Source organism: Petaurus breviceps, unplaced genomic scaffold (assembly GCF_028583685.1).
Source record: "Petaurus breviceps papuanus isolate PSGF00001 unplaced genomic scaffold, PetGlider_PUasm1.0 79, whole genome shotgun sequence".
Lineage (NCBI taxonomy): Eukaryota > Metazoa > Chordata > Mammalia > Diprotodontia > Petauridae > Petaurus > Petaurus breviceps.
The window spans coordinates 27,268,609-27,278,778 of NW_027186523.1; the positions used below are offsets into that span (position 1 = coordinate 27,268,609).

Below are 10,170 nucleotides of genomic sequence, written 5' to 3' on the forward strand. Positions count from 1 at the left end.
GTTAGCAAGTGTCTAAAACTGGATTTCAACTCAGGAAGATGAGTCTTCCTGACTCTAGGCAAAACACTTTATCCACTGTGCCACCTAGCTCTGTGTGTGTGTGTGTGTGTGTGTGTGTGTGTGTGTGTTGTACAGAAGGGACCTTTATCTCTTTCTTTGATTTTTTTTTTTCAGTATGGGCTTAGGAGTGATATACCTAAGTCAAAGGGCCCCATTAGTTATTGTTTAGTAACCTGTGTATAATCCCAATGATTTTTCAGAATGTTTTTACCCACTCACTTGTCCTTCAACAATGCGTCAATCTGCCTGTTTCCCAAGAGTCCCTCCAATATTTATCATTTTACTACAATACCAACATTATAAAAATTAACAGTTTTTAGTAGTTTTGTAAACTGGTGAACAATGAAATGGGCAGAACCAGGAGACCAATTTAAATAATAACAACATTACCCATAATAACCACCACTGTAAAAACAAAAAGCTCTGAAAGCTTTAAAAACTATGGCCAATAAAATCACCTTTTGAAATTTTGGAGGATATGTGATGAAAAAAATGCTATCCATACAGAAAGGTGATAGATTTATATTTTGTATATAATCATTGAGGGAATTTGCTTTGCTTCACTATCCATATTTGCTATAAGACATTACTTTTTTAAAAATCAGTTTGTGTGTAGGAGGGAGAGAAAGTAGATTTCTGTTTTTTGTTGTTTTTTTTTCTAACAGAGAGGTAGGAGGTGTTATAGACATAAATGCTACATGCATTTTCTGATAAGGTCATTGTATTATTAATTTTTAGGGCAGCTAGGTGGTGCTGTCAACAGAGTGCTGGTCCAGGAGTCAGGAAGACTCATCTTCCTGAGTTCTAATGTGGTTCCAGATACTTACTAACTGTGTGACCCTGGGCAAGTCATTTAACCCTGTTTGCTGTAGTTTCCTCATCTGAAAAATGATTTGGAGAAGAAAATGGCAAAATACTCCAGTATCTTTGCCTAGAAAATGAATGGGGTCATAAAGACTCAGACATGACTAAACAACAACAATAACAATTGTTAATTTTACTTACCTATTTTACTATGTTACTAGTGGCCTCTCTTAAGGTAAGAATAATATATAAATGTTTATAATGTAAAAACATGACATCAATAAAACTTAAAAAAAGAATAACTGCTGGTTTTTAGTCATCAAAAGGACCGTTAACAAGGCAAAATTCATTTTCTGTATTATTGTTCCATTTGGAAGCAATATAAGCTAGGATTCTCTGAAGGATGGGTGAATAGACCATTTCAAACATAAAATCATATAAAGACAAGGAAGATGGAAATAGAATGTCATGAAGAGGGAATAGAAGTCAGTTTGACTTAAATGGGAATATGAAATATCATTAGCAAGGTAGTTTGTGACAATATTAATGCCAGGATGCTTAAATGCCAGGATATGCAGGGGAGTGCTGCTGATTGCTTGTTTGTAAATTTATCCAACCAGGGCATGTGAGAGATGGTCAAACTTGTAAATTTTAGAACTTGAACCTATATAGGCTGACACTTAGTCCAGTGATATGACCTCTAAAATGTAAAGACACTATGTTTGTGAAAACAAAGGGCAGACCAAAGACACAATTCAATCTCTTTTGTAGCACTAGTTTTTTCATTTGATTTCTAAGGATGAGACACAAAATATCACAGATTCATTTCTTGTGTAGATACATGTAGGCAGAATCACAATACTAAATAGTTTTATCAAAAGAATGTTGGTTTTCTTCAAAGTCTCCATACAAAGATCAACATTCAAGACAATATGAACTCCATCTTTTTATGGAGTCATTAAAGTTGAATTAAAGACTTTCATGCACATTCATTTGCTATCCCCAATCACAGCTGAAACTTTATCTAGACTGTGTCAAATTAAATCTGTCATTTAAAAAAATCTCTTTGACCTTTTGAAGGGAAAAATGGCTAAAGACTCACTTATAATACCCCTTTATCATGATCAATTAATCCTATTTAGATAGATGCCTTTTTATATGATCTTGAAGAGTTAATATAGTTATATCTTTAAGCTGTTCCTGGTAATTCTGTCATATGTTCAAGAAGAATCTCACTGTCATTCTTTCTATCCATGGAGCATAATGCCTCCCATGGGAAGATTGCACTAAAAATTCCCAAACAAAATAATTCTAGTTATTTTGGGTGTTGGCTATAAGTTATGGAAACCATCCTCAATAAAACTTGCCACTCTCCTCTTATGCATTCTTCAGAGAGAATCTGGAAGTTTCTCAGTATTTAATAATTGTTAAAGTAATGTGAGGCAATACATCTTCTAGGGAAGTTAATTTGTAGAACCAATGTTATTTAAGATCACTGCTCTTGAAATGAATAATATTCTTTAAATATTCTTAATAAATAATAGTATTCTTTTATAGTCCTCACTCTAGTCTGACTCTGGTAATTTCTGTATTTCCCTTGAATAAAAATAGGATTGTGAGTGGTTAGATGGAAAGAAATAGAGATGTGACCTACAGAAGGCACTAGTACTACCACCAACTTTAAATTTGTTCATTGGTTTTCCTAGCCATTTTACTTAACATTAAAGCTATGGATTTATGCCACAAAAGTGTTCTGCTGTTGCACTTACTCACTTTGGGAAATGTTTCAGAGTCACTTAGGATTATAGGTGTAGAGCTAGAAGAGACTTCCCTCCTTTTGCAAATCAGGAAACTAAATTCCGTGAATATGATCTGACTCCAAGAGAGCTCTAGTGTTGCAATGGATAGAGTGCTGGGCCTGAACTCAGGAAGAACTGAGTTGAAATCCATCCTCAGACACATAGCTGTGTGACCTTAGGCAAGTCACTTAACCTCTGTATGCCTCAGTTTCCTCAACTGTAAAATGGATATAATAATAGCACCTACCTCTAAGGCTTATTGTGAGAATAAAAATGTGACAGTATTTCTAAAGCTCTTAGCACAGTGCTTGTCACATAGTAAGTTCTATATAATTATTGGCCGTTGTTATTATTACTTGTCCAAGGTGCTACAAGTAGCCTCAGATGTGGCATTTAAAGGAGTCTCACGACTCCAGAGCCAGTACTCTTTCCGCTGTTCCAGAACACCTCCAAAGACACCACCACCACCACTACTATCGTGTTTCCCCGATAATAAGACCTATCCTGAAAATATGCCCTCCCCTGAAAATAAGCCCTATTGAGATTGCTACTGTAGTGAAGGTGATCCCCTGCGCTATGCACCGTCTCCCCCTTCCCCCCTTGAAATGCACGCTGCGCTCCGAGCTGCATCCAATCAGAGCTGCAGCAGTGAGCCCGTCATCCTGTTCTTCCCCAGTGATTTGCTTGCTGGTACATTTTTTTGTTCACATTTACCTGTTTATTAAAATTGCTGTCAATGTTCATTAAAATAAGCCCTCCCCTGAAAATAAGTCCTCTGGTGTTTTTCTGTCCAAAAAAAAATAATAAGACAGTGTCTTATTATCGGGGAAACACGGTACTATGACTATGACTACTAGAAGCACTACTACCACCACCACTGCTGCTAGTATTAATAATATTTCACAAATGGTTGAAAAAATAGCAAATCTGTCAGAAAGGAGAGAACAAAAGACTACACTATGCTTTTATTTTTTTCCCTTAAATTGACAGTGTGGGATTATTGGAGAAGGTAGAAGGAAAAATATTAAACATTGACATTTTTAAAAAAACGCCTCAGGGGACTCCACACATCAAACACACACACGATGGCCAAAAATAGGCATATAGGCAATTTATAAGGATCTACCAAAGAAATGTTGGGAACTGTGCCAGCTCTTGGTTGGTTCTCTGTACACACCTTAAGCTGCATTCTCAATGTGATTCTTCCTGTGACCCACAATGCCTTGGGTATGAGGTGGATACATAGTAACTTTGCACAAACTAACTTAAGCAGGACAAGGTATACTAAGGACAATTCACAGAAATGCCTTAATGCCCTATGTCAAGGCAATCAGCTTTACCAGCAACCCTCTGCTTTCCCCATCTGGCTACATCCTCATCCTTTCTGTCTTCTTCAATTAAGTATGTCCTCTACTGATCTAGAGTTGTAGTTCAAGTAAAATATGAGGCTAATATCATTATATTGTTAGTATTTATATGGTAAGAAGACATTAGCTGGTTGAATGCAATTTCATCTATTATGTTCCATTTTCTAAGAGGTATTCTGCTCTTCAATTATAAAAACAATTTTTTTCTGACCTTAAAGGAACATCTTTCTTTTTACATAAAAAGGGATAAGTATTGCTATTACTTAGGTTGGGTTATTAATTTAAATGCTTTGATGACTAAAGGAATAAATATTATTGTAATTATGTTTTGCACTTGCATAGCATGCCCACCTGAGCAAATTTTACCATTATCATCACCATCATCTTATTGTTTTTTACTCAAGAGGACCTGAGGCAAAGGAGAGTCCACAAGTACAAATTATGTCAAACTTGGAGTTGAGTACAAGAGAAAAGTCAGCTTGCCATACCACATGCTAGTTGGCAACTCCCCCCTCTTTCAACTGTCAAAGAACCTTATAATTTGCCATTTTATATGCAGTTATTCTTAAAATACAAGATGAATGCCTTGTACATTTGACATTCTTTGGATTCACGAAATAAAAGATAGACTAACTGAATTTCTCTCACTCTCAGAAATGTTGACTTAAAATACAGTTTTCATTCTTCACTATTTTTTTTGAGTTTGGAAAAATGCTGAGTGACAGTGGTATCTGGAATAAAATACATATTTTAAAGCAGGCTTTAAAGTTTTTAATTTTAGAGAAGAGAATAGATAAACAAAAAATGAAAAAGATTGAAATAGCTAAGGAATAAAAAACAAGAGGAGAAAAATAAAATGCATTGTTGCATTACATACCTTCAATGACCCCAAAGGTAGAACAGATAATATTTTTTCTCAGTCCATAAACTTTATGATTCTATATTCTTCTCCTTTTCCACTTAAAAACAAAGGAAATCTCCTTCTGATCTCTCAAGCATTTCTTTGAGACACACACACACAAACAAACAATAGCAACAGAAGAATCCCTTTGGCTCTTTAATCCATTGATGCTTTTTCAGTATAGAACTTTTGACTGCCAAGTTGGCAATCTGGTAGAAAGTGAGAGGCTGACTTATTGACAAATCCTGTTGTAGGTTGTACTCTAAGAAACTCCTCCTTAATGCCAGGACATCACAGAACATGGTTTTCTAGAGAACCTGTAATTATTCCCATATGTGGATAGATGCTATGTGACTTAGGAAACCCCACCCAGAAGAGGCATGACCCTGAAATAGGGTTTCCTGGGTTATAGAATGTGAAGGCTGAACAACAAAATCAGTTCCAGTGTTCCAAAAGACTGTTATCACAAATTAATGACAGATTCTGAATAATGTTTCCTGACTGAAGAGAAGATATGGGACTCAGATCTTCATCTGCCCACATTCATTTTCTTTTGTTCCCTGCAAAAAGAACTAACAATAAACTATAACATCCTGTGATCTACTCATTCATCTAGTCTTTCAAATTTCTCCCCAACCTCACTTGCTTCAAATACTTCAAGACTATTTTAACACATACAACCCATTTTGAAAAGTTATACTTATTCAACTGACTGGATATTAAAAAAACAGGTTGAGTTTAGTCAAATAATGTTTTGAATTCAATATTTTGAAAATAATTTGCTAAAAATAATTTATATTAATTTCTCTTCTTCTGTTCCTTTGCATCAAATCTCTGTGTGTACCAGTTTATATAGTTCATATATGTGGACTCTACTTTTGAAAGGCAATGATAATATGATATGAAAATTGGGAAGTTGGGGAAGCTAGATGGTTTACTGAATAGAGCACTGGCCCTGGAGTCAGGAGGACCTGAGTTCAAATCCAGCCTAAGACACTTAACATACTAGCCATGTGACCTTGGGCAAGTCACTTAACCCCAATTGTCCTGCCTGCCCCCCTCCAAAAAAAAGCAAAAAAAAAGAAAAGAAAAGTGACAAGTTAGGAATTAGGAGATCTGTACTCTAATACTAGCTCTAGTCACAGATGAGATCATTAAAAGGGGCTCTTAACACTGTCTAAGAGAAGGAGAAAGTGATTTCAAACCTACAGGTCACTTCTACACCATGTGGGAATGCAATCTTCCCTCTCTCTATATCTTTGGTTAAAATGGAAAGTCTTTGCCAATACTCTGTTGCTTGTTCTGCCTATTCTTTGATGGAGATAGGGTGTTATAGTCTAGTCTAATTGGTATTACACCTGGTTCCCAGGTTTGGGCTCTGTTCCATTTTAGAACTGCAATGCATGGGCCAGAAAGGGGCTCTACAATCTTATTTCCAGAATGATAACAGGATGTTGCAGAATGAAGCTATGTTATTTCTGACTAAAGAAGAAAAATAACTGAGCCCATACATCTATGCATGTGATATGTGAAATATTTGTGGAAAACAAAATAAAATTCAGTGAAATGACTTATGTGCTTTATCAGAATATTCATATTAATATCCCTATGTATTATGGTGGGGGGGAGGGGGAAATATTCCAAAAATTAGATCAGAATACCAAAGAATATAGTTATAGATGACTTTAAGTAAGAATTTAGAACAAATGTTGAAATCAAATTAAGAAAATAATACACACACCAATAAGGGTGTTAACCTCAGCTACTTAGACAAATATCATTAATGATTGTACATTTTGTCCAAACACAACTGTGGCTATACAATGGCTCCTCACTCACTACACTAACTTGTTATTCAATGCTATTGGGGGGGGGGGAGGGAAACAGGGAGGGGCAATATCATACTCAAGTGATCTAGCAAGCTAAATAAAGATACATGGATTTTCCACGATCATTTTCACTACCCCATTGTACAGCTTATATAACCACGATTTTCAACCTTTAACTTGGAACTTGAAATGTGTGTGTGTGTGTGTTTAATTAAAACCAGAATCTTTATATCTACTCTACTTGGTTAAAAATTTAGCTCCATTTATTTAATAGGGACCAAAACTCCACAGAATGACTAATCTAGCTCAATTTATGTGTATGCCAATATTTCTGAAGCTATCCATTCTTGAATCCACTTCATAACAGCTCTGGTGTGGAGACAGTGACTGTATTGAATTATTATTGTTTCCTAATCTTTCTTTTGAAGTAGCATCACTTTTGTTCAAACTCAAAATCCTTCTTGAAAAAAAAAAAGGCTCCTTGAAGGATAGGTAGAAGTGTAGGCTTCACAAGAAACATCTGAATTTTTTTTGTTAGCTTGGTGTATATAGTCACACAAAAAGTTAAATTTACACCAATTCTTTGTAACATATTGCTACTAGGATTGTAAATCAGTAGCGCTTTTATCCACTTATTAACGCTTAACTATGAAAAATTTATTCAAGAACATATTGCTTTAGTTTTCTTACCAGAGTCCACTCCTCCTAGAGATATACAGCTTAAATAGATTAATAATATATTACTGATATGTAATCACATGTTACAGGTTGATATGTTGCCATCAATATGAGTAAACAAGTAATTAATAAATCTAAGCAATAGTATAATACAGTTTGCTTTTTCACCATCAGAGATTTTTGTTGATGAAAATTAAAATCAAGAACAACAATATTAAACTATAACACAAAGGATCATAGATTTAACACTGGAGGATATTAGGGGTCATTTAGTCAAATATGATTTTACAGAGGAGACTGAGGCCCAGAGAAGTACACTAATTTGCCCAATGTCACATAAGAGGTAGGTTACAAAGTCAGAGCTTGAATCCCATTCCTTTGAGTTTAAAGCATTTTTATTAAAACATTTTTGTTGCATGAGTTATAAAATGCATTTCCTAAAATGCATTTCTTAGAATACAATATTAGTATCTGACATTAAGATCCAATATTTGCACTGTTATTTCCATAACAAAAAATCTTAAATCATAGAAAAATGAAATGTAATTGGCTGTTGACCAAAAAAAAGTGTTAAATTTCTTAATATATCCTGTGAAAAGATTTGCAGTGCATTGCAAGGTAGCTTTTTTTCTTCAGAAAATTAGGAGCAAATATTGGACACTGCAAAAACAACGTACAATGTTTCTTTTCAACTTAGAGAGATAGAAGAAAATAATAGCAATTAAAATTGTGCACATGTCTTTTATAGTGTTTACAGGGACATTTTATGTCCCACAGTCTGCTGAAAGATGGGAAAATCCCTTGCTTAACAGATTTATATATAGTAACCTAAGACTTACCTTTGCAAAGCAGAGAATGAAATTTCAATTGATTATTCCAGCATTTGTCCATACAGTGCTCATTAGGGTCAAGTAGCATCTGTAGTTAAATCCTCACACTGAAAAAACATCCACTAAAGACTGAGAGAGTTTAAATATTCAAGAAGACGTCAGATCCCAGTGTGTAGTTAGTTGCCAGTAAAAAAAAAAAAAGGATTTGTACTGCTATGGTCTGACAAAGACCTATTACCTATATCTCATGTTAAACACTAAGAACAGCATTTTTTTTTCCTTTTGGTAAAATTCCTATCCAAGTAAGTCAAGGGCCATGCAGACAAAGGGGAACTTAGTTGCTGAGCTGCCAATAATATGTTCTGTTGTACAGTTATAAATTTAAATGCAGAAGCTGGGGTGAGTGTGTGTGTGTGTGTGTGTGAAACAACCAGTTATCAACTCACTTCCTTATATATTTTAGTCTTCAAAAGTTGTTTCATGAAGATGGTGAGATGCCTATTATAGAATCGGTACATTTTTCATCCATTAAAATGTATTATTATAATTTCAGAAATCAAAATTGATTTGGTTAAAAATGTTGCTATTTTTTAATAGCTGAAGAGACTGTCAATCAGTAAGGATGAAATACAGACCTAGAAAAAAAGGAAATGATCTATTGTTCTAACTGGAAGTCCTTATGTATTTATCAAGTGTCTGTTTGTTTCATAGAAGCTAAAAAGCACAATGCAATCTGCAAAAATATCCTTTGCATACTTAAACCAAAATATTATCATCTGAGTTTTGCTGTAGTCCCATGTTCAGAAAATACCAAATTCTAGGTTGATTTATTTCTGAAATTTTACTAACATCAAGTGATATGAAAGCAAAATAATTAAAACAAAGACATTTTAAGTATTATAAATTTGTTATGTTGATTGGCAATTTTCAAAGGAAAATTGCTTATTTGAGCTTATATTGCCTCAAAACAAAAATATAGACATTGTAAGAGAGGGATCTTAAATAAAAGAAACTTATAGGATTTCTCCAGAAAGAGCCCTAAGAGAAATAAAACAGTAATTTCACAGAAAGGCCAGTCATATAGGAACCCTCCTAACCCCTAATAGTAAATGAAGGCAACATGCAGAATTTTGGTTCATTAGACTATGTTAAATCAAGTCATTATCACTGGATTAACCTTTAGTTTCTTCTGACTTTGGCATTTAGATACATGGAGGTCTCCCTAGTGTACTTTTAAATTCTCATGAAGATAGAGAGAGGAGTTATTGTCCTAAGAAAGAAAGAAAACCAAAACCAAACAACAAACTTGGTTTTTAAAAATATATAGTCTAATATATATTGAACATATATAAAAGATATTTGGGGTCTACTCAAATTCAGGGTTCTTTATTTGTCTTAAAAATAGAAGCATGTAGTATTTTATGATTGCTCCATTTTCTTACAGTTTATTCTTAAAAGTCTGGGAATGCCCCAATGCAAAGTAAAAAATTAATGAAACAGAAGAGTTCAACAGAAATGTGTGTGTACAATTGTACTTTGCTTTAAATAAAGTAAATAGACCTAGGTTCAGTTCCTATTTGCTAAACATCCTGGTTATGTCACTGAGCAAGTCACTTAAGCTGTCAGTGGTCCAGGAAATTCATCAAGAGAAAAAAAAGTGATGAAGTTGAGGCAGTTAGGCAACACACTGGATTGAGCTGGGCCTGGAGTCAAGAAGTTTTGTTCGATTGTTTAGTTTTCTGCATGTCCAACTCTTCATGACCCTTTTGGGGGTTTTCTTGGTAAAGATACTAGAGTTTTTTTGCCATTTCCTTCTCCAGCCCATTTTACAGATGAGGAAACAGGGTGAATTGGTTTACAGGGTAAACAGGGTGAAGTGATTTGCCCAAGGTCACATAGCCA

The 10,170-nt window shown here is 34.6% G+C and overlaps 1 protein-coding gene across 5 annotated transcripts in view; it reads right to left on the bottom strand.

Moving 5' to 3' along the window:
• Positions 1-8,526, bottom strand: part of LOC138175879 (platelet glycoprotein 4-like) — a 57,194-nt gene extending 48,668 nt beyond the window's left edge. For 2 of the 5 annotated variants that reach the window (XM_069106521.1, XM_069106517.1), the window contains exon 1: positions 4,908-5,258. The gene's annotated coding sequence lies outside the window, so the exon portion shown is untranslated. Of the gene's footprint in view, positions 1-4,907; positions 5,259-8,277 lie in introns of those variants that run through there. The other 3 variants (XM_069106519.1, XM_069106520.1, XM_069106518.1) reach the window with 3 other exon arrangements.
• Positions 8,527-10,170: the final 1,644 nt, after the last annotated feature.